A 24,509-nucleotide genomic window follows, 5' to 3' on the forward strand; every position below is an offset into this window, starting at 1 on the left:
CCTCAAGGCCCAGCAGTGAAAGGATACCGGTTGCTGTCAGAGAAACATAACAGATCTATCTGGGGATGATTGCTGAAGGAGGTTGTCATACCTCCTTGACTGAGGCGCGCAGCATTACATTGGGTGAAGGAAGGGCGCATGTGAATGGAAGCTGGGCCACAGACACACACACGTACTGGGACGAGGAAGACGGGCGTGGAGGTAATTTGCCATGTTGTGCTGGGGCTGGGGGTGCTGAGAAGCACATGTGGTTGTGGTGCGCCCCCATGTGGCCATTGCGCGCTTAGCAGGCTTTTTGATGAAGCCCTGCAGGGGCGGTGCCTAGTGACCCGCCGTTTGGCAGTGGTGTGGGCGATGCCTGAGTGAGGAAGTCTGGGGCTACAGTAGCAGGCAGCAGCGGGCAGAGTGAGGGCAACTCCTGCAGGCAGGTGAGTCCCGGGGAGGCAGGGGGGCAGCCTGCTTCCCTTTCATGCTTCACTTCCTGGTGGGTGCCCGGGGGGCTGGCAGCTGCAGTGGAAAAGCAGGGCCTGGTGGTGGGCACAGGACGGTGCCACATCTGTGCAGTGCAATTCTGGGAATACAAAAAGTCAGGGCATGTAGCACTATTTCGCCAGTCTGTATCTGGAAAAGTCACATGGAAATAGTGCAGTGCCCAGAAACATCCCCTGCCCGCGAGGCTGCGCAGGGGGGCACCTTGAGGCTCCTCTTATCTCCGGGGGGGCGGGGAGGGGACCTCGCTCTCAGGGCCCTATGGGGCTGTTGGATGAGTGGGTGTATGGTGGGATGGTTTGGGCCTTTGGGGGCTGTGTGGGGCTGCCGCAGGGCTCGTGGCCAGGCATCTACTCTTCTGCTGCTGATGGGCAGATGCAATGCAGCGCGTAGAGGCGCCGTGTCGCTCCTGGGGGGCTCCATTGGCATCTGCTCCTGGGGGGATGGCAGTGTCTTGGCACGTGGGCTGATCACAAAGCCAGCTGATTTGGTTTGGTGCTTTTGATGGAAGCACGCTTGGGGCTAGGCACTTTTTGGGGTGCAGCGCAAGTGTGTTGGGGCAGGGGTCCTTCCGCCTGCTCGTGGTGTGAGTGGGCCTGTGGGGGGCATGCTGGGACTGCTGTTGGGCATGTGGGGAGCTGCCTGTTATATTTAGCCTGTTTGTCTTCTGGGCGCTATCTGTCACTGGGTACTTGCCACCCACCGTCTGTGTGGGGAGGTAACGGGAGACGGCTGGCAGTGTGTGCTGCCTTGCCCGCGGAGCCACTTGCGCTCTCCACACTGTTTCCATTTCCTGTCTCCCGGCACCCCGGTCTGCTCTAAATAAGAAAACGCATGTTGGGGTTTCGGGGTGCGAGTGCTTCTGCACTATTTATGCTAGACCAGGGCTCTGCAACCATTGGGTCGCCAGATGTTTTGGACTACAACTCCCATCAACTCTAGCCACAATAGTCAATGGTGAAGGCTCATGGGAGTTGTAGTCCAAAACACCAGGAGCGCCGTAGGAGGCAGGCCACTGCACTAGCCCATGTGTCTGCAGCCTTTCTCTTGTGATGTTTTGGACTACAGCTCCCATGAGCCATAACCAGCCTAGTGAACGCAAGGCACGCTGGGATCTGTAGTCCGAAACATCCAGCCAGCCCTGTGCCGCGCCATCTCGTGGCAGTGTGGTGGCAGAACAGCTCCTCGTAACGCTGCTCGCATTTGGACTTCCAGCGCCCCTTTCCTTACAGCACCAGGCGGTCCATTAACATGCAATATTATCACGTTGCTCCACATCAGAACTCCAAGTACATGTGTATATGCCAAGTAAAGGGCCCGGAACTACAGGCAGGGAGGTGATGACGCGCGAGGAGGGGAACGCACTGCTTCTGGGCGCTTTCTTATTTACTCATCAATTAACTGCCGATGTTCTATTTGCACCCTGGGAAGGGCGCTCAGCCATTCGGGGGGGGGAGTGGGGAGCTGGAACAGCAGGCGAGAATACACTGTGTACCGTTATCAGGCTAGAATACAGGCGAGAATACACTGTGTACCGCATGCGGGCGAGAATACACTGTGTAGCACAGGGGGGCGAGAATACACTGTGTAGCGCAGGGGGGCCAGAATATACTGTGTACCGTTATCAGGCGAAAATACACTGTGTACCGCATGGGGTCGAAAATAGACTGTGTACCGCATGCGGGAGAGAATACACTGTGTAGCGCAGCAGTGGTGAGAATATACTGTGTACTGTTATCAGGCGAGAATACACTGTACCGCAGGGGGGTGAAAATACACTGTGTACCATATGCGGGAGAGAATACACTGTGTAGTGCAGGGGGGCGAGAATAAACTGTGTACTGCAGGCGGGAGAGAATACACTGTGTAGTGCAGGGGGCAAGAATACACTGTGTACTGCAGGCGGGAGAGAATACACTGTGTAGCACAGGGGGGTGAGAATATACTGCGTACCGTTATCGGGTGAGAATACACTGTGTACCGCAGGGGGACGAAAATACACTGTGTACCGCATGCGGGAGAGAATACACTGTGTAGCGCAGGGGGCGAGAATACACTGTGTACTGCAGGCAGGAGAGAATAAACTGTGTACCGCAGGGAGCGAAAATACACTGTGTACCGCATGCGGGAGAGAATACACTGTGTAGCGCAGGGGGGTGAAAATACACTGTCTACCACATGGGGGTGAAAATACACTGGGTACCACATGTGGGAGAGAATACACTGTGTAGCGCAGGGGGGCGAGAATACACTGTGTACCGCAGGGGGCGAAAATACACTGTGTGTACGGCATGCGGGAAAGAATACACTGTGTAGCGAAGGGGGGCGAAAATACACTGTGTACCGCATGCAGAAGAGAATACACTGTGTAGTGCAGGGGGCGAGAATACACTGTGTAGCGCTGGGGGTGAGAATATACTGTGTAGCGTTATCGGGCGAGAATATACTGTGTAGCGTTATCAGGTGAGAATACACTGTGTACCGCAGGGTGGGAGAAAATACACTGTGTACCGCATGCAGGAGAGAATACACTGTGTAGCGCAGGGGGGCGAGAATACACTGTGTACTGCAGGCAGGAGAGAATACTCTGTGTAGCGCAGGGGGGCAAGAATACACTGTGTATTGCAGGTGGGAGAGAATACACTGTGTACCGCAGGGGGGGGAGAATACTCTGTGTAGCGCAGGGGGGCGGGAATATACTGTGTACCGTTATCGGGCGAGAATACACTGTCTACCGCATGAGGGAGAGAATACACTGTGTAGGTCACAGTGGCGAAAATACACTGTGTACTGCAGGCGGTAGAGAATAAACTGTATACTGCAGGGGGGCGAAAATACACTGTGTACCGCATGCGGGAGAGTACAGTGTGTAGTGCAGGGGGGCGAGAATACACTGTGTACTGCAGGCGGGAGAGAATACACTGTGTACCGCAGGGGGGCAAAATACACTGTGTACTGCAGGCGGGAGAGAATACACTGTGTACCGCAGGGGGCCGAGAATATACTGCGTTCCGTTATCGGGTGAGAATACACTGTTTACTGCAGGGGGCGAAAATACACTGTGTACCGCATGCGGGAGAGAATACACTGTGTAGCGCATGGGGGGGGAATACACTGTCTACCACATGGGGGTGAAAATACACTGGGTACCGCATGTGGGAGAGAATACACTGTGTACCGCAGGGGGGCGAGAATACTCTGTGTAGCGCAGGGGGGGCGAGAATATACTGTGTACCGTTATCGGGCGAGAATACACTGTGTACCGCATGCGGGAGAGAATACACTGTGTAGCGCACAGTGGCGAAAATACACTGTGTACTGCAGGCGGGAGAGAATAAACTGTAAACTGAAGGGGGTGAAAATACACTGTGTACCGCATGCGGGAGAGAGTACACTGTGTAATGCAGGTGGGAGAGAATACACTGTGTACCACAGGGGGGCAAAATACACTGTGTACTGCAGGCGGGAGAGAATACACTGTGTAGCGCAGGGGGGCGAGAATATACTGCGTACCGTTATCGGGTGAGAATACACTGTGTACCGCAGGGGGACGAAAATACACTGTGTACCGCATGCGGGAGAGAATACACTGTGTAGCGCAGGGGGGCAAAAATACACTGTGTACCACATGCGGGAGAGAATACACTGTGTAGCACAGGGGGGCGAGAATATACTGCGTACCATTATCGGGTGAGAATACACTGTGTACCGCAGGGGGACGAAAATACACTGTGTACCGCATGCGGGAGAGAATACACTGTGTAGCGCAGGGGGGCGAAAATACACTGTGTACCACATGCGGGAGAGAATACACTGTAGCGCAGGGGGGCGAGAATACACTGTGTACTGCAGGCAGGAGAGAATACACTGTGTACCGCAGGGGGGCGAAAATACACTGTGTACCGCATGCAGGAGAGAATACACAGTGTACTGCAGGAGGGGCGAAAATACACTGTGTACCGCATGCGGGAGAGAATACACTGTGTAGCGCAGGGGGGCGAGAATACACTGTGTAGCACAGGGGGGCGAGAATACACTGTGTACTGCAGGCAGGAGAAAATACACTGTGTACCGCAGGGGGGCGAAAATACACTGTCTAACACATGGGAGTGAAAATACACTGGGTACTGCATGTGGGAGAGAATACACTGTGTAGCGCAGGGGGGCGAGAATACACTGTGTAGCGCGGGGGGCGAGAATACACTGTGTACCGCAGGGGGGCGAGAATACACTGTGTACCGCAGGGGGGCGAAAATACACTGTGTACCGCATGCGGGAGAGAATACACTGTTTACTGCAGGGGGGCAAAAATACACTGTGTACCGCATGCAGGAGACAATACACTGTGTAGCGCAGGGGGGTGAAAATACACTGTCTACCACATGGGGGTGAAAATACACTGGGTACCGCATGTGGGAGAGAATACACTGTGTAGCGCAGGGGGGTGAGAATACACTGTGTAGCGCAGGGGGGTGAGAATATACTGTGTAACGTTATCGGGCGAGAATACACTGTGTACCGGAGGGGGACGAAAATACACTGTGTACCGCATGCGGGAGAGAATACACTGTGTAGCTCAGGGGGGCAAAAATACACTGTGTACCACATGCGGGAGAGAATACACTGTGTAGTACAGGGGGCGAGAATATACTGCATACCGTTATCGGGTGAGAATACACTGTGTACCGCAGGGGGACGAAAATACACTGCGTACCGCATGCGGGAGAGAATACACTGTGTAGCGCAGGGGGGCGAAAATACACTGTGTACCACATGCGGGAGAGAATACACTGTGTAGCGCAGGGGGGCGAGAATACACTGTGTACTGCAGGCAGGAGAGAATACACTGTGTACCGCAGGGGGGCGAAAATACACTGTGTACCGCATGCAGGAGAGAATACACTGTGTACTGTAGGGGGGCGAAAATACACTGTGTACCGCATGCGGGAGAGAATACACTGTGTAGCGCAGGGGGGCGAGAATACACTGTGTAGCGCAGGGGGGCGAGAATACACTGTGTACCGCAGGGGGGCGAAAATACACTGTGTACCGCATGCGGGAGAGAATACACTGTTTACTGCAGGGGGGCAAAAATACACTGTGTACCGCATGCAGGAGAGAATACACTGTCTAGCGCAGGGGGGTGAAAATACACTGTCTACCACATGGGGGTGAAAATACACTGGGTACCGCATGTGGGAGAGAATACACTGTGTAGCGCAGGGGGGCGAGAATACACTGTGTAGCGCAGGGGGGTGAGAATATACTGTGTAACGTTATCGGGCGAGAATACACTGTGTACCGGAGGGGGACGAAAATACTCTGTGTACCGCATGCGGGAGAGAATACACTGTGTAGCGCAGGGGGGAAAATTACACTGTGTACCACATGCGGGAGAGAATACACTGTGTAGTACAGGGGGCGAGAATATACTGCGTACCGTTATCGGGTGAGAATACACTGTGTACCGCAGGGGGACGAAAATACACTGTGTACCGCATGCGGGAGAGAATACACTGTGTAGCGCAGGGGGGCGAAAATACACTGTGTACCACATGCGGGAGAGAATACACTGTGCAGCGCAGGGGGGCGAGAATACACTGTGTACTGCAGGCAGGAGAGAATACACTGTGTACCGCATGCAGGAGAGAATACACTGTGTACTGTAGGGGGGCGAAAATACACTGTGTACCGCATGCGGGAGAGAATACACTGTGTAGCGCAGGGGGGCGAGAATACACTGTAGCGCAGGGGGGCGAGAATACACTGTGTACTGCAGGCAGGAGAGAATACACTGTGTACCGCAGGGGGGCGAAAATACACTGTCTAACACATGGGGGTGAAAATACACTGGGTACCGCATGTGGGAGAGAATACACTGTGTAGCGCAGGGGGGCGAGAATACACTGTATAGTGCAGGGGGGCGAGAATACACTGTGTACCGCAGGGGGGCAAAAATACACTGTGTACCGCATGCGGGAGAGAATACACTGTGTACCGCAGGGGGGCAAAAATACACTGTGTACCGCATGCGGGAGAGAATACACTGTTTACTGCAGGGGGGCAAAAATACACTGTGTACCGCATGTGGGAGAGAATACACTGTGTAGCGCAGGCGGGCGAGAATACACTGTGTAGCGCAGGGGGGTGAGAATATACTGTGTAACGTTATCGGGCGAGAATACACTGTGTACCGCAGGGGGCGAAAATACACTGTGTGTAACGCATGCGGGAAAGAATACACTGTGTAGCGAAGGGGGGGCGAAAATACACTGTGTACCGCATGCAGGAGAGAATATACTGTGTAGCGCAGGGGGCGAGAATACACTGTGTAGCGCTGGGGATGAGAATATACTGTATACCGTTATCGGGCGAGAATATACTGTGTACCGTTATCGGGTGAGAATACACTGTGTACCGCATGCGGGAGAGAATACACTGTGTAGCGCAGGGGGGTGAGAATGCACTGTGTACTGCAGGTGGGAGAGAATACTCTGTGTAGCGCAGGGGGGCGAGAATATACTGTGTACTGCAGGCGGGAGAGAATTCACTGTAGTGCAGGGGGGCGAGAATACACTGTGTACTGCAGGTGGGAGAGAATACACTGTGTAGCGCAGGGGGGCGAGAATATACTGTGTACCATTATCGGGCGAGAATACACTGTATACCGCATGCGGGAGAGAATACACTGTGTAGCGCAGGGGGCGAAAATACACTGTACTGCAGGCGGGAGAGAATAAACTGTATACCGCAGGGGGCGAAAATACACTGTGTACTGCATGCGGGAGAGAGTACACTGTGTAGTGCAGGGGGGCGAGAATACACTGTGTACCGTAGGGGGGCAAAATACACTGTGTACTGCAGGCGGGAGAGAATACACTGTGTAGCGCAGGGGGGCGAGAATATACTGCGTACCGTTATCGGGTGAGAATACACTGTGTACCACAGGGGAACGGAAATACACTGTGTACCGCAAGCGGGAAAGAATAGACTATGTAGCGCAGGGGGGTGAAAATACACTGTGTACCGCATGCAGGAGAGAATACACTGTAGCGCATGCGGGAGAGAATACACTGTGTACTGCAGGGGGGGGCGAAAATACACTGTGTACCGCATGCGGGACAGAATACACTGTGTAGCGCAGGGGGGCGAGAATACACTGTGTAGCGCAGGTGGGCGAGAATATACGGTGTAACGTTATCGGGCGAGAATATACTGTGTACCACAGGGGGGCAAAAATACACTGTGTACTGCATGTGGGAAAGTACACTGTGTAGCGAAGGGGGGCGAAAATAAACTGTGTACTGCATGCGGAAGAGAATTCACTGTGTAGCACAGGGGGGCGAGAATACACTGTGTAGCACAGGGGGGCAAGAATATACTGTGTACCGTTATCAGGCGAGAATACACTGTGTACCGCAGGGGGGGCGAAAATACACTGTGTGCCGCATACGGGAAAGAATACACTGTGTAGCGCAGCGGGGCGAAAATATACTGTGTACTGCAGGCTGCTTCCAGCCACCTAAGTACAGCATTGTTGGTAGTGACAATTAAGAGAAGTTTCCATGTGCTAGTCAGGAGACAACTACAATTCTGTTTTTCAGAATATAAATGCCCACTATGATATGTGTCAGAACTCTATATTTTAGCAAACCATGAGGGAGGATATTTTTAAATAGTAAATGCTACCAACGACATCACTTTTCGAGACTCCCTAATTTGGCAGATAAGACACAGAAAGATGACATGATTTGCCCAGGATCACACACTCAGATTAAGTGGCGGTCCGATTAAGTGGTGATACTGAGATTTGGGCCCACTGTGCGATTTTAAGCACTTGCCCACATATTTTCCCAGCTGTAATTCATATAAGATTTTATTAAGGGTAAGGTTTCCAGATTTTGAAATAATTCATTTTCAGAGCAATGACTTGAAAAGTACACATATTACTTAAGTAACCAAACCAAATGTACATTGTTGCACAAATGGGTCAAGCAAAACAAATATATTCAAGCATTTATTCTCTCCATCCTGAATGCAAAATTACAGTAGCATCCTGCAATCGAATGGCAACTTAAATCTTGTTTGGTTGTTTAAACTGTATTCCCATTGAATACAAATATTACACAATATGAAGTGAGCTGCTTGAGTCATGCTACACAGCATGACTGCTTCTCGCTGCACTCTGCAACAAATCCAGAACAGGACTGGGAGACTTAACCTTGGCCTCAAGCCCAGGGATCGTATCTATCCAGCCCTGAAATCTCTCCACTGGCTCCCAGGGGCTGCAAGGATCAAATTCAAGACACTTGCATTGTCCACAAGGCTTTCTGGGGCCAGCCCTACATCCAACGCTCTCTTCCAAAATACCTTCCTTCTAAACCCCTTCGTTCAGCTATCTCCAACTCTGGGTTAAATGCTTCTCCAGGCAAAGCGTGGGGGGTAGATCTCTCTCCTCTACAGGTGCCTCCCTCTGGAATGGCCTCTCTGCCCCTCTCAAACTTACGCCTGACCACCTGAAGTTCCGGAATCAGCTCAAAACTTTCCTGTTCTCCACTGCTTTCTCTCTCCCTCCCCTGCTGGCCTCCCTGACCTACCTGTCTGCTGTACCGATTGGTAGCCTGGCTACTTTGAGTCTCACTGGGTAACAGGCTCTTCCTAGATCAGTCACCCTTGCACTGCCTCTGGGCCTACCACACACTTAGGGGCTATAACTGAAATCCTACAGTCCCTTGTTCTCCTTGCACTACACAGATCCGTGGTGCCCGGGTTGCACTTACTCAGAGCATTGCTGCCCTGTTTCCTCTCCCCTCTCCCTTCCACTCCTCCTCTCCTTTTCCCCTTGCTCTTCTCGTTCTCGCACTTGCATGATCTGAATGACACAAGGCCTAGTAAAATCTATTGTCTTGTCCTCCCTCTGTCCTCCCTCCCTTGTCGCGCCTAGAAACACTTGTGTACAGGTGCCTTATAAATGCCTTATCATATCATATCATGCAGCCGTATGCTCCGATACCATTTAAACATGAAGCAGTTGCACCCCATAAGGGACAATAGCCCTTCCCACGCCCGTGGTGCCTGGGCCTTCAGCCTCAAATCACCTCCTTTGTACGGCTCTATTGACAAAGAGTAAGACCCCAGGGAGGGGCAGGCCTTCCCTTACCAGTAGGCCAACCATTACACTAAAATGTGTGAACTCCGTCTCTGAGCCAAGACAGCTTTCATCAGCTGCTGGTAGGAATAAGCACAAAGTCAGGAATTTTCGTTGTCTGACGCGGGACACATCCCTTTAAATTGGGCAGTCTGGCAAAATACGGGACAGTTGGCCACCCTACTGCTGGACTGGAGCGCTGTGCTGCCGTCCTAGTGCTCCTCCTGAAAAAAAGATGGCTGCCGTCATAGGAAAAGGGACTGATTTCTGTGGTGGCAGCCAAGCTTTATTTTTTTAAAATTAAAATGTTTTTGTGACATATGGACTCGCGCAGTACAGTGGAGCCCATCTCTGGAAGGGGGAAAATAAATGAAACTCTTTGTTCTCCAGGTGAACCCTAGGGTGTGAATGGCTATCACCCACTTGTCGAGGCGCCGGGCATGGCTGGCAGGTGCCCTCGCTTTGCTCGGCCTGCCTAGGCTCCGGCTGGTGGGCCGTTACCGGCCATGGCCACCCTCTGACGCGTGTGTGATTGCCATAAAAACTTCTTTAAAAAGTGTGTCGTTAGCCACTTGATTTATACGCGCCATGTTTGTGGCCCATAATTGATTTTTGATGATTTGTGAGTGCTGAGACCTGGCAGACTTAACTGCAGACGATGTACTTGATAGTGTGGCCTGCTCCTGTCTCACACTGTGATCTGAGCTACTAATGAACTTAAACAAACAAGGTTTTCTTTTTCTCCAACTATCCTTATTGGTTTTACATAACAGTGCACGGTAGTCTCACCACCAATAGTAACCGTTTCCCTTTCGAGCGCCCCAGTACAGCGCATCAGCATCTCTACACGTGTATACAGTCATTAGGTGTAACACAACACGGCAGGGCCATCGCAGTGATGGGGAGGTGTGACCATGTTGCTCCTGGGGTATCGGCTCTCAGGGGTCCACATCCCCCAAAGGTCCGTATTGCCCAAGGTTCATTTCCCACTTACATGGGGTTGCACACACTCATTGGGGGTTAGATCCTGTTGCGGCAGGACGTCCCCCAATTGCTAGCGTATCCTGCGTACATTCAGCATGGTAGCGCCGGAAAGAGTCCCCGTAGTCAAGAGGTCTGCTACCACATGGGAGTGCCATTACATATCGTGATTCTCTTTTCTCACACATATTCATAAAGTTCAGCCAGCTCTGAAAACATGGAGCTTTACGTTTCCCCCAGGTTCTGGTGATTATATATCTGGCGGTTACTGTTGCCATCCCCAGCAGTTTCCTCTCCGAACGGCAGCCCCCCTCGATCATTGCTAACAGCCACAGCTCTGGGGAGAAGTGCCACGGGGATGGGGAGTAGTCCCACTGGGACGTTAACATTGGAGTCGTACCATCATTGCTAACAGCCACAGCTCTGGGGAGAAGTGCCACGGGGATGGGGAGTAGTCCCACTGGGACGTTAACATTGGAGTCGTACCATCATTGCTAACAGCCACAGCTCTGGGGAGAAGTCCCACTGGGACGTTAACATTGGAGTCATAGCATCACTGCTAACAGCCACAGCTCTGGGGAGAAGTGCCACGGGGACGTTAACATTGGAGTCATAGCATCATTGCTCACAGCCACAGCTCTGGGGAGTAGTGCCACGGGGATGGGGAGTAGTCCCACGGGGACGTTAACATTGCAGTCATAGCATCATTGCTAACAGCCACAGCTCTGGGGAGAAGTCCCACGGGGACGTTAACATTGAAGTCATACCATCATTGCTAACAGCCACAGCTCTGGGGAGAAGTCCCACTGGGACGTTAACATTGGAGTCATAGCATCACTGCTAACAGCCACAGCTCTGGGGAGAAGTGCCACGGGGACGTTAACATTGGAGTCATAGCATCATTGCTCACAGCCACAGCTCTGGGGAGTAGTGCCACGGGGATGGGGAGTAGTCCCACGGGGATGTTAACATTGGAGTCATAGCATCATTGCTAACAGCCACAGCTCTGGGGAGAAGTGCCACGGGGACGTTAACATTGGAGTCATAGCATCATTGCTAACAGCCACAGCTCTGTGGAGAAGTCCCACGGGGACGTTAACATTGGAGTCATAGCATCATTGCTCACAGCCACAGCTCTGGGGAGTAGTGCCACGGGGATGGGGAGTAGTCCCACTGGGACGTTAACATTGGAGTCATAGCATCACTGCTAACAGCCACAGCTCTGGGGAGAAGTGCCACGGGGACGTTAACATTGGAGTCATAGCATCATTGCTCACAGCCACAGCTCTGGGGAGTAGTGCCACGGGGATGGGGAGTAGTCCCACGGGGACGTTAACATTGCAGTCATAGCATCATTGCTAACAGCCACAGCTCTGGGGAGAAGTCCCACGGGGACGTTAACATTGAAGTCATACCATCATTGCTAACAGCCACAGCTCTGGGGAGAAGTCCCACTGGGACGTTAACATTGGAGTCATAGCATCACTGCTAACAGCCACAGCTCTGGGGAGAAGTGCCACGGGGACGTTAACATTGGAGTCATAGCATCATTGCTCACAGCCACAGCTCTGGGGAGTAGTGCCACGGGGATGGGGAGTAGTCCCACGGGGATGTTAACATTGGAGTCATAGCATCATTGCTAACAGCCACAGCTCTGGGGAGAAGTGCCACGGGGACGTTAACATTGGAGTCATAGCATCATTGCTAACAGCCACAGCTCTGTGGAGAAGTCCCACGGGGACGTTAACATTGGAGTCATAGCATCATTGCTCACAGCCACAGCTCTGGGGAGTAGTGCCACGGGGATGGGGAGTAGTCCCACGGGGATGTTAACATTGGAGTCATAGCATCATTGCTAACAGCCACAGCTCTGGGGAGAAGTGCCACGGGGACGTTAACATTGGAGTCATAGCATCATTGCTAACAGCCACAGCTCTGAGGAGTAGTGCCACGGGGATGGGGAGTAGTCCCACTAGGACGTTAACATTGGAGTCATAGCATCATTGCTAACAGCCACAGCTCTGGGGAGAAGTGCCACGGGGATGGGGAGTAGTCCCACGGGGACGTTAACATTGGAGTCATAGCATCATTGCTAACAGCCACAGCTCTGGGGAGAAGTGCCACAGGGACGTTAACATTGGAGTCATAGCATCATTGCTAACAGCCACAGCTCTGGGGAGAAGTGCCACGGGGATGGGGAATAGTCCCACGGGGACGTTAACATTGGAGTCATAGCATCATTGCTAACAGCCACAGCTCTGGGAAGAAGTCCCACGGAGACGTTAACATTGGAGTCATAGCATCATTGCTAACAGCCACAGCTCTGGGGAGTAGCCCCGCGGGGACGTTTACATTGGAGTCATAGCATCATTGCTAACAGCCACAGCTCTGGGGAGTAGCCCCACGGGGACGTTAACATTGGAGTCATAGCATCATTGCTAACAGCCACAGCTCTGGGGAGTAGTGCCACAGGGATGGGGAGTAGTCCCACTGGGACGTTAACATTGGAGTCATAGCATCATTGCTAACAGCCACAGCTCTGGGGAGAAGTCCCACGGGGACGTTAACATTGGAGTCATACCATCATTGCTAACAGCCACAGCTCTGGGGAGAAGTCCCACGGGGACGTTAACATTGGAGTCATAGCATCATTGCTAACAGCCACAGCTCTGGGGAGTAGTGCCACGGGGATGGGGAGTAGTCCCACTGGGACGTTAACATTGGAGTCATACCATCATTGCTAACAGCCACAGCTCTGGGAAGAAGTCCCACGGAGACGTTAACATTGGAGTCATAGCATCATTGCTAACAGCCACAGCTCTGGGGAGTAGTCCCACGGGGACGTTAACATTGGAGTCATACCATCATTGCTAACAGCCACAGCTCTGGGGAGTAGTCCCACGGGGACGTTAACATTGGAGTCATAGCATCATTGCTAACAGCCACAGCTCTGGGGAGTAGTCCCACGGGGACGTTAACATTGGAGTCATAGCATCATTGCTAACAGCCACAGCTCTGGGGAGAAGTCCCACGGGGACGTTAACATTGGAGTCATAGCATCATTGCTAACAGCCACAGCTCTGGGGAGTAGTCCAACTGGGACGTTAACATTGGAGTCATAGCATCATTGCTAACAGCCACAGCTCTGGGGAGAAGTCCCACGGGGACGTTTACATTGGAGTCATACCATCATTGCTAACAGCCACAGCTCTCGGGAGAAGTCCCACGGGGACGTTAACATTAGAGTCATAGCATCATTGCTAACAGCCACAGCTCTGGGGAGTAGTGCCACGGGGATGGGGAGTAGTCCCACGGGGACGTTAACATTGGAGTCATACCATCATTGCTAACAGCCACAGCTCTGGGGAGAAGTCCCACGGGGACGTTAACATTGGAGTCATAGCATCATTGCTAACAGCCACAGCTCTGGGGAGAAGTCCCACGGGGTCGTTAACATTGGAGTCATAGCATCATTGCTAACAGCCACAGCTCTGGGGAGTAGTACCACGGGGATGGGGAGTAGTCCCACGGGGACGTTAACATTGGAGTCATAGCATCATTGCTAACAGCCAGAGCTCTGGGGAGAAGTCCTACGGGGACGTTAACATTGTAGTAATAGCATCATTGCTAACAGCCACAGCTCTGGGGAGTAGTCCCACGGGGACGTTAACATTGGAGTCATAGCATCATTGCTAACAGCCACAGCTCTGGGGAGTAGTCCCACGGGGACGTTAACATTGGAGTCATACCATCATTGCTAACAGCCACAGCTCTGGGGAGAAGTCCCACGGGGACGTTAACCTAGGAGTCATAGCATCATTGCTAACAGCCACAGCTCTGGGGAGTAGTCCCACGGGGACATTAACATTGGAGTCATAGCATCATTGCTAACAGCCACAGCTCTGGGGAGTAGTCCCACGGGGAAGTTAACATTGGAGTCATACCATCATTGCTAGCAGCCACAGCTCTGGGGAGTAGTGCCACGGGGATGGGGAGTAGTCCCACGGGGACGTTAACATTGGAGTCATACCATCATTGCTAACAGACACAGCTCTGGGGAGAAGTCCCACGGGGACGTTAACATTGGAGTCATAGCATCATTGCTAACAGCCACAGCTCTGGGGAGAAGTCCCACGGGGACGTTAACATTGGAGTCATAGCATCATTGCTAACAGCCACAGCTCTGGGGAGTAGTACCACGGGGATGGGGAGTAGTCCCACGGGGACGTTAACATTGGAGTCATACCATCATTGCTAACAGCCACAGCTCTGGGGAGAAGTCCCACGGCGGGGACGTTAACATTGGAGTCATAGCATCATTGCTAACAGCCACAGCTCTGTGGAGAAGTCCCACGGGGACGTTAACATTGGAGTAATAGCATCATTGCTAACAGCCACAGCTCTGGGGAGTAGTCCCACGGGGACGTTAACATTGGAGTCATAGCATCATTGCTAACAGCCACAGCTCTGGGGAGTAGTCCCACGGGGACGTTAACATTGGAGTCATACCATCATTGCTAACAGCCACAGCTCTGGGGAGAAGTCCCACGGGGACGTTAACCTAGGAGTCATAGCATCATTGCTAACAGCCACAGCTCTGGGGAGTAGTCCCACGGGGACGTTAACATTGGAGTCATAGCATCATTGCTAACAGCCACAGCTCTGGGGAGTAGTCCCACGGGGACGTTAACATTGGAGTCATACCATCATTGCTAGCAGCCACAGCTCTGGGGAGTAGTGCCACGGGGATGGGAAGTAGTCCCACGGGGACGTTAACCTAGGAGTCATAGCATCATTTCTAACAGCCACAGCTCTGGGGAGTAGTCCCACGGGGACGTTAACATTGGAGTCATAGCATCATTGCTAACAGCCACAGCTCTGGGAAGTAGTACCACGGGGAGGGGGAGTAGTCCCACGGGGACGTTAACATTGGAGCGATACCATCATTGCTAACAGCCACAGCTCTGGGGAGAAGTCCCACAGCGGGGACGTTAACATTGGAGTAATAGCATCATTGCTAACAGCCACAGCTCTGGGGAGTAGTCCCACGGGGACGTTAACATTGGAGTCATAGCATCATTGCTAACAGCCACAGCTCTGGGGAGTAGTCCCACGGGGACGTTAACATTGGAGTCATAGCATCATTGCTAACAGCCACAGCTCTGGAGAGTAGTCCCACAGGGACGTTAACATTGGCCACAGCTCTGGGGAGTAGTCCCACGGGGACGTTAACATTGGAGTCATAGCATCATTGCTAACAGCCACAGCTCTGGAGAGTAGTCCCACGGGGACGTTAATATTGGCCACAGCTCTGGGGAGTAGTCCCACGGGGACGTTAACATTGGAGTCATAGCATCCTCAATTTGTTCTCAAAATGTTCTAATGTGTAGACAGGACTTTGGCACATGAAAGAAACCGGCCGAGTCCCGGTCACATCTTTTGCAGAGGGGAGATCTCTCAGGGAAGAACCTAGTCAGGCGGACTGGTAAATAATAGACTTGGTGCAGGAACTTTTAGTGAAACACTGGTAAATAATAGACTTGGTGCAGGAACTTGTAGTGAAACACAGGTGAATAATAGACTTGGTGCAGGAACTTGTAGTGAAACAAGAAGGTGAATAATAGACTTGGTGCAGGAACTTGTAGTGAAACACTGGTAAATAATAGACTTGGTGCAGGAACTTGTAGTGAAATACAGGTAAATAATAGACTTGGTGCAGGAACTTGTAGTGAAACACAGTTGAATAATAGAGTTGGTTCAGGAACTTGTAGTGAAACACTGGTGAAACACAGGTGAATAATAGACTTGGTGCAGGAACTTGTAGTGAAACACTGGTGAATAATAGACTTGGTGCAGGAACTTGTTGTGAAACACTGGTGAATAATAGACTTGGTGCAGGAACTTGTAGTGAAACACAGGTGAATAATAGACTTGGTGCAGGAACTTGTAGTGAAACACTGGTAAATAATATACTTGGTGCAGGAACTTGTAGTGAAACACAGGTGAATAATAGACTTGGTGCAGGAACTTGTAGTGAAACAGGTGAATAATAGACTTGGTGCAGGAACTTGTAGTGAAACAAGAAGGTGAATAATAGACTTGGTACAGGAACTTGTAGTGAAACATAGGTGAATAATAGACTTGGTGCAGGAACTTGTAGTGAAACAAGAAGGTGAATAATAGACTTGGTGCAGGAACTTGTAGTGAAACACTGGTAAATAATAGACTTGGTGCAGGAGCGTGTAGTGAAACACTGGTAAATAATAGACTTGGTGCAGGAACTTGTAGTGAAACACAGGTGAATAATAGACTTGGTGCAGGAACTTGTAGTGAAACAAGAAGGTGAATAATAGACTTGGTGCAGGAACTTGTAGTGAAACACAGATGAATAATAGACTTGGTGCAGGAACTTTTAGTGAAACACAGGTGAATAATAGACTTGGTGCAGGAACTTGTAGTGAAACACAGGTGAATAATAGGCTTGGTGCAGGAACTTGTAGTGAATCACAGATGAATAATAGACTTGGTGCAGGAACATGTAGTGAAACACAGGTGAATAATAGACTTGGTGCAGGAACTTGTAGTGAAACACAGGTGAATAATAGGCTTGGTGCAGGAACGTGTGAAACAAGAAGGTGAATAATAGACTTGGTGCAGGAACTTGTAGTGAAACACTGGTGAATAATAGACCTGGTGCAGGAACTTGTAGTGAAACAAGAAGGTGACTGATATCCTTGGTGCAGGAACTTGTAGTGAAACACAGGTGAATAATAGACTTGGTGCAGGAACTTGTAGTGAAACACAGGTGAATAATAGACTTGGTACAGGAACTTGTAGTGAAACACTGGTGAATAATAGACCTGGTGCTGGAACTTGTAGTGAAACAAGAAGGTGAATAATAGGCTTGGTGCAGGAACTTGTGAAACAAGAAGGTGAATAATAGACTTGGTGCAGGAACTTGTAGTGAAACAAGAAGGTGAATAATAGACTTGGTGCAGGAACTTGTAGTGAAACACAGGTGAATAATAGACTTGGTGCAGGAACTTGTAGTGAAACACTGGTGAATAATAGACCTGGTGCTGGAACTTGTAGTGAAACAAGAAGGTGACTAATAGACTTGGTGCAGGAACTTGTAGTGAAACAAGAAGGTGAATAATAGACTTGGTGCAGGAACATGTAGTGAAATACAGGTGAATAATAGACTTGGTGCAGGAACTTGTAATGAAACACTGGTGAATAATAGACTTGGTGCAGGAACTTGTAGTGAAACAGGTGAATAATAGACTTGGTGCAGGAACTTGTAGTGAAACACTGGTGAATAATAGACTTGGTGCAGGAACGTATAGTGAAACACAGGTAAATAATAGACTTGGTGCAGGACCTTGTAGTGAAACACAGCTGAATAATAGACTTAGTGCAGGAACTTGTAGTGAAACACTGGTGAATAATAGACTTGGTGCAGGAACTTGTAGTGAAACACTGGTGAATAATAGACTTGGTGCAGGAACTTGTAGTGAAACACTGGTGAATAATAGACTTGATGCAGGAAATTGTAGTGAAACACTGGGGAATAATAGACTTGGTGCAGGAACATGTAGTGAAACCCAGGTGAATAATAGACTTGGTGCAGGAACTTGTAGTGAAATACTGGTGAATAGTGCAGGAACTTGTAGTGAACCAAGAAGGTGAATAACAGACTTGGTGCAGGAACTTGTAGTGAAACACTGGTGAATCATAGACTTGGTGCAGGAACTTGTAGTGAAACACAGGTGAATAATAGACTTGGTGCAGGAACTTGTAGTGAAACAAGAAAGTGTTTAACCTTTTGCTGAACTGAAGAATTTCAGACGTAAGAAAGTCTGCAGGAAGTGTGTTCCAGAGTCGAGGTCCATAAAGCACAAAGCACCGGTCCCCTCAAATAGCACCGTGAGAAGGAGGAATGCCAAGTAAGAACCGCAGATCTAAGCGTACGGTTGGGATGGCAGCAGCTGAGCTTCTGGGCTAAATGAGGAGAAGCCATCCCATGCAGACATGCATGAGGGGGAAATATGCCAGAACTGGTCTACCACGATGCCGCCTCTTTACCACTGCTCGACCCACTGCCGCCGCCCTGTCAACGGGGTATGCGTTTCCATGCTGTGGCAACTCAATGTAATTGTACTCACTCGCATCTCCCTGCTCCTTCCATATTTCTCCATCTCCACTCCTCCCCGCCAGTGCCCTCCCCAGGCCCCTCTTGCTGGTCTACCCGGAGGAATCTTACACCCTCCCCTGGAATACGCAATATTGACAATCTCGTACTCCCCTCTCTGTCCTTACCCCATTCCCCACGTCCTTCTCTCTTAATGCACGTTCAGCTTGTAATAAATCACAGTGAATCATTTATTTTTACATTTATATAGCACCAATAATAAGCCCTCGGGCATCAAGGCGCGAATCAGGACGCCCATACCGTTCTCACTTCCTATGCATCGCCAAAGCATGGCTCCTTCCTTCAGACGCCACTGCGCCTGCTTCCGTGACTACATTCTCACACTCTCTTCATGCCTCTGGTCGAGGCGGGTGGGGGGGGGGGACTGGCTTATTATACCACTCCTCATAGATCCCTTTTCCTTGATCTCCGTCCCTACCTCAGTTTCCTTTAAATATCATTTCATCTCTGTCTCCAAACCTCACGGTCTGGCATTTCTTACTGAAAATCATCCTCCGGGTTCACTTGCCACCTTGTGCAATGATCGGCCCTCTCTCCCATCGGATCGGCCCTTCTCCCTTCCAGGGGGGGGGTTTCTACAGCATCTCTCTTCTTCTCTTGCATCTTCTCCATTCCTCCCATTGCTGGCTTCCGGCAATCTTTCCCCGCTCTTCTCTCCCCCTTCATATGTCTGCGGCTTGTCCTTAGACCTCCATCTTCTGTTCGATCTCTCCATCGCCTGAGGCTACATCTGTCCTTTTACCAGCCTTTGACCAGCTGCTACTCTTTCTCTTTTCACCTTCCTGTGGGGTGCATTGAACGTCCCCATCCAGAAGTCCCTTTCACATGAATGGCAGGATGTTAAACACTGAAACAAAAACAGCTTGGCCTTCATTTTTTGTTGTTTTTCATGTAAAGTGACAGAGCCATGTGGAAAGGGGCCTACCTGCCATTACCAATGGACAAGCAGCATTTTAATTTACAAAAGAAGGAGGAATCAAAGATCACTGTCACATGGAAGACAGGAATTTTCCACACTTGAAAGCAAAAACAGCCTGCACATGTGTGTGCAAATAAAGACGGCTTTAAAAAGCAAAAGTGGGAAAAAATATCACTGCTCTCAGAAAAATGTCAGGAAAACAAAACATGATGTGTGGGTTGACAAAAGCAATGTACTTTGTTTCACCTAGAAAACTCCAGTGACATTTGAAGAGCCACTTGTCTTCTTGCTGTGGTCAAAACTTCAGAAAGGAAATCTCCCACTTCCAGCCTGGATGTCACATCTCCCATCTAATGACCCCATAATAAAATGTGCTGCTGAAGGTGTTGAAAGCCCAGTGTCCTCTGGACTTGCTCACTCGGAAAGCAGGGGCTGCAATGAAATTCACCCTTGGCTTGAGCACGACTAATATGTGTGAAAATGGTGGCTGGCCCAGGGAGACAGATGGCTTGGCTGGATGAACCAAACCTCCCATTTGCTGAACATGAACATTCACAATTCATTTAAAAGTGCTATTATCATTTAGGCCTTTTTCGCAGCGACCATACTGCGGATTGATTTCATTTTTGTACCATTTTTATGTAATTTCCAGGTGATTTTGGGGATATAAAATGCATCTACCTGTGACTCTGGGAACTGTAAGGGCCAGTTAGACTAGATTTAAGGTCATCTGAACATGTTCGAAAGCTGTGAGTTGGTGAAAAGGTGGAAAAGGAAATTAGGGATATGCTTAACAAAATCCATCTTCATAACTTGTGCATTTTATGTAAACGCGCGTACTACATCATACGGATTTGGTGGTCGGCTTATCTAATTGCCCATGATCAGCTAAAACAGAAAATATATTTGCTAAGGCAGTTGCTAGTAAAATTATGAAGTTGTGATACATAGCTAGTTTTTGCCAAAAAGTTGGAAGGAGAACAAAAGGGCGATTACAAATAGCAATAAGACATAAGTGGCTCCAAATCCCTAAACCAATCCTGACTTGGAGGCGGGGTTGGGAGGAGAGAGAGGCGTAGCTGTCCAATTCTAGTGGCAGGGAGTATTGCAGGGTACTTTGTGGATGTCATTTCTGCTATATAAGGGGGACTGCACTAGGACAGGGGACACACAAAAAACCCGGGAGACAGAAAAAGGAGAAAGACAGAAATGCTGCTGAAACTTACCATCTGACAGCTGTAAAATGACACCAGAGGAGACTGCTGAGAGTGCATCTGGGTGGAGCTGTCTATTTCTAGGAAGGCCTCAAAGCTGACTGGGTCCTGTGGTGGAGAGCAGGAGGCCATCTTTGAGAGTGGAGTGCCCAGACCCTGCCCTATCTCTCCAGAGGGCCCTGAGATGCAGCTGGCTTTCCTGAACCTTAAACAGAGGCTTGCTATGGAAGTAGAACTGAGCCCTGAGAAACCAAAAGGTGGGGGGAGTCTGCTTGCCTTGAATCCTTTCCCTTTACAGTGGAAGGGGGGGGTAAGACTGTGTAGACCCTTAGTCTATGTAACCAAAAATATTAATTTAATTAATTCCCCATTTGGCAGATGTCAAAATTAGAAATTAACAAAGCTCACTTCCCAGTGTGTGCTGATAACTATAGCCTATACATTAATTGGGTAATCCTTGCTGTCCAGCTGACCCCGACTTCTTTAAGGAAGAAGGTGTATTTGTTCTTAAATCATTCCAACCTTTTTATCCAGATTCCTCAACACAGGCCTTTCAGTAAGGGGGGGGCTGAAATTCCAAACTCCCCAAAGCATTCAAATGTTTCTGTCTGACTTCCCAACCTAGACCAAAGCAAAGGGGGGCAGAGGGGCCTGAAAAACAAAGTGAGAAATGACCCTGTGTTTATTTTAAACCAAAGGTTTGGGGTGACATTCTATTATTGATCAGGATAATAATTTTGTGAAGTGAAATTTGCAGAAAGTAAGAATTGTGATTATGTTCTTTTTAGCTCACTTTTGTGATCAATTTATGCTGGAGAAGTTGATTGTGTGCGCCACGGATAAAGTGGTGTTTGATATTTTCGTGCTAATTTCTATTACTTTTAATTTAAATAAATACCAATATATTTCCCGTACACCGGCCTGGTTCTTGGCTCATTGTCAGCTCAGGGGAGAGGGATCTACGGGGCATGATGTCTAAGATAGGGCTAAACAGAATCTGTTAAACAGTTTGTTGATTAACCACTTGAGTGGGGGGGGACTCTGTGTTGAGGGTGACATCTCAATAAACCGTTACACCCCCTCTTCCCAGCCTGCCCCCTCTAACTTTCTCTTTTTGCATTGCAATCTCTCTGCCTTGAGCATATCTACCTGGATTCTGTTCTCTCTTCTACCCATGTTGCGTCTCTTTACCCTGAGGAAGCACTATCCCATCTGGTCGCCACTCTTGTTTATACCCTTAATACGCTTCATACTTGTAAGCCTTCCCCCCACCCACCTCCCTCCCGTGGACCCCACTCAACCTTGGCATTCCCCCCCATCTTCTGGCATGTCGCTCTTCTGTGCGTCGGAGGAACAAACCACACTCACTGGCTAATCTTTCTCACTCTTCACTCCTACTATCCCGATCCTTCTATCTTATTCTCCCCACCCTCGTCGTCTTTCCCACCTTCTCGACCAGATCCCCCGACCCTTCCCTGCTCTCTCATTTAACCCCATCTGAATGGTTTCTTCTCTCTTCAAGAAGGCTTCCATTATTTTATTCTCACACCCTACTCTCCCATCTGCCCATCGTCCCACCTCTCTCCTCCCTTTTCTTGCTAAATTAATTGACCAGCCCCTCATTTGGAAGGGGTGGGGGTCTGCCAAGAGCTCTGGGGGTGCATGCTCTCAATCTCCCCGAGTTCTGGGCTCCTTTAGGCAGAGTTTCTTTGCCAGCGTCATACAGTGGACCCCCAACAGTTGCTGCTTCACCCGGGCTCTTGTGCCCGTTTTCACCCTGGTTCAGGAACCATCAACTTTTGGACACATCCCTTTATCGGATCGACCTCTGACCCTTTACCTTAAATATTCAAAGTGCTTAGAAGCAGCCTTCGAGCGATGCACAACCAATCTTCGTTCTCTGCAGCCGGGGTTCCCAACCTGTCACCCAGGGTTTTAGCTGGCTCTGTGGTATTGGGGAGGGGGTGTGGTGGTGTGATTGGGCTTTCCCAAGGATACCCCCACACAAGTCTGGAACTGGCGCATTTGAACTGGATAGTAACTAGGAGGGCTGTGCCATGTCTCTGCATTTGCCGGGTGCATCTCCCTCATAACTATTCACGCTTGAGCCACTTTGAGGGAGGGTCCGACCCCGAGCAGTTCGGGTGCTTTCAGGCTCCTGGAACTTTCAAACTCTATGCATTTATTTATTGGCAAAACACCTCAAGGGGTCAAAAGCAGTCGAGGGCCCTTCCTGGGGCCCTTCGGAGGAAGGCAGGTAGCTGTTTTTTTCTGTATTTCAAACTCTAGTTCCTGCTCTCGCTCTGGACCAGCTGGCGAAGGGAAGGTGGGTTAGAAGGGTATTATGGGATAGTTTGCTCCCTTTAGGGGTGATCTATGAATGTTCAAGGGGTGCTGGATGTTTAAAAGGGTGAATTGTGTATATTCACAGGTTTCTCGTGGCCTGGGGGGAACGACGGGGGTCTCACACCCTTAGCTACATCCCTATCCTTTGAGGCACCAACACAAAATTCAGGATGCGACCATCCACACCGCTGCCATCCACCCAAGCGTGTAGCCGCATTTAATGCACTTCCCTGTGTGGAGCGAGCCATGGCTGGTGGCATTCCATGCGCGAGCCGAGAGAAGGTCCAACCTGTTCACTGCCAATCATATCGGGCGCACAGCGGACACTGGTCAACTGCGCACGAGTGAGCCTTTTTCTAAAATGTACATTTAAAAAAAGACCTTGTATGTGACCAACATTTTGACATCTAATGGAAATAAGCAGAACAGTGTGTAGTTTATTTGCCCCGGATCACGTGCTTTGTTCAAGTGGGTAAAGTGGAGTTTGTCAAGAAGCAGTTCCTTCCTTCCCATCTACAGATGGGCACCGACATGTAATACAGCATAGCCCGCGTCCAGTAAGCTTGCATTAAACCACATGGTAAGTCAACCCAACAATATATAAGACATCTTAAGAGAAACGTGTTGGGCAAAGCAGGTATCATTGACTCTGAAGAGGCAAAATAGCACAACAGAGCGCAAGCTTGCAAAATAATTACAAGGTAGTCCAGTAAGTGAGCCGTTTTTAAAAAGTGCAAGGGCAGCTTCAATCACAGCGCAATTTGAATTACAAATAAGGAAAGCACTCTGTATGATCTGCAGTCAGTGAGCTGCACTAATTCACAGCAGGCATCTATTTTAGAAGTTGGCAGACTTGAACCGGGTGCAAAATGTACAGTTGCCACTAGCCATTGGCTAGTGATTGCTTTTGGCGAGTTGCTTGGATGGAATTGGGATGGCAAGTGGCCTTTGAATAGGATTCCGTGCTTGGTCATTGGGTGTGGACAGGTGAAGCATACATGAGGACAGAGGTGCACATGTTAAGTTGCCAGCCAGAAAAAAGCCACCGACCACCTCAATTCTATACATACCCACAGCAGCCTATTTCATACTCGCCAGTGGTCAGTTATCACCAGCCAATGGCTGGTGGCAAGTGCACATGTTAGGCCTTGTATAAGGATATACCCTAAGCTGCAGGACAATGGTGGTTACATAGCTCAG

At 50.0% G+C, this 24,509-nt stretch overlaps 1 protein-coding gene across 1 annotated transcript in view; it reads left to right on the forward strand.

Moving 5' to 3' along the window:
* Positions 1–306: 306 nt before the first annotated feature.
* The window catches only part of LOC138498140 (GTPase IMAP family member 7-like), a 100,561-nt gene continuing 76,358 nt past the window's right edge, over positions 307–24,509 (forward strand). The window contains exon 1 of the mRNA XM_069622016.1: positions 307–428. The gene's annotated coding sequence lies outside the window, so the exon portion shown is untranslated. The remainder of the gene's footprint in view (positions 429–24,509) is intronic.

The sequence above is a fragment of the Ambystoma mexicanum genome, chromosome 5q (genome assembly GCF_040938575.1).
Source record: "Ambystoma mexicanum isolate Mex_15411 chromosome 5q, UKY_AmexF1_1, whole genome shotgun sequence".
Taxonomy (NCBI): domain Eukaryota; kingdom Metazoa; phylum Chordata; class Amphibia; order Caudata; family Ambystomatidae; genus Ambystoma; species Ambystoma mexicanum.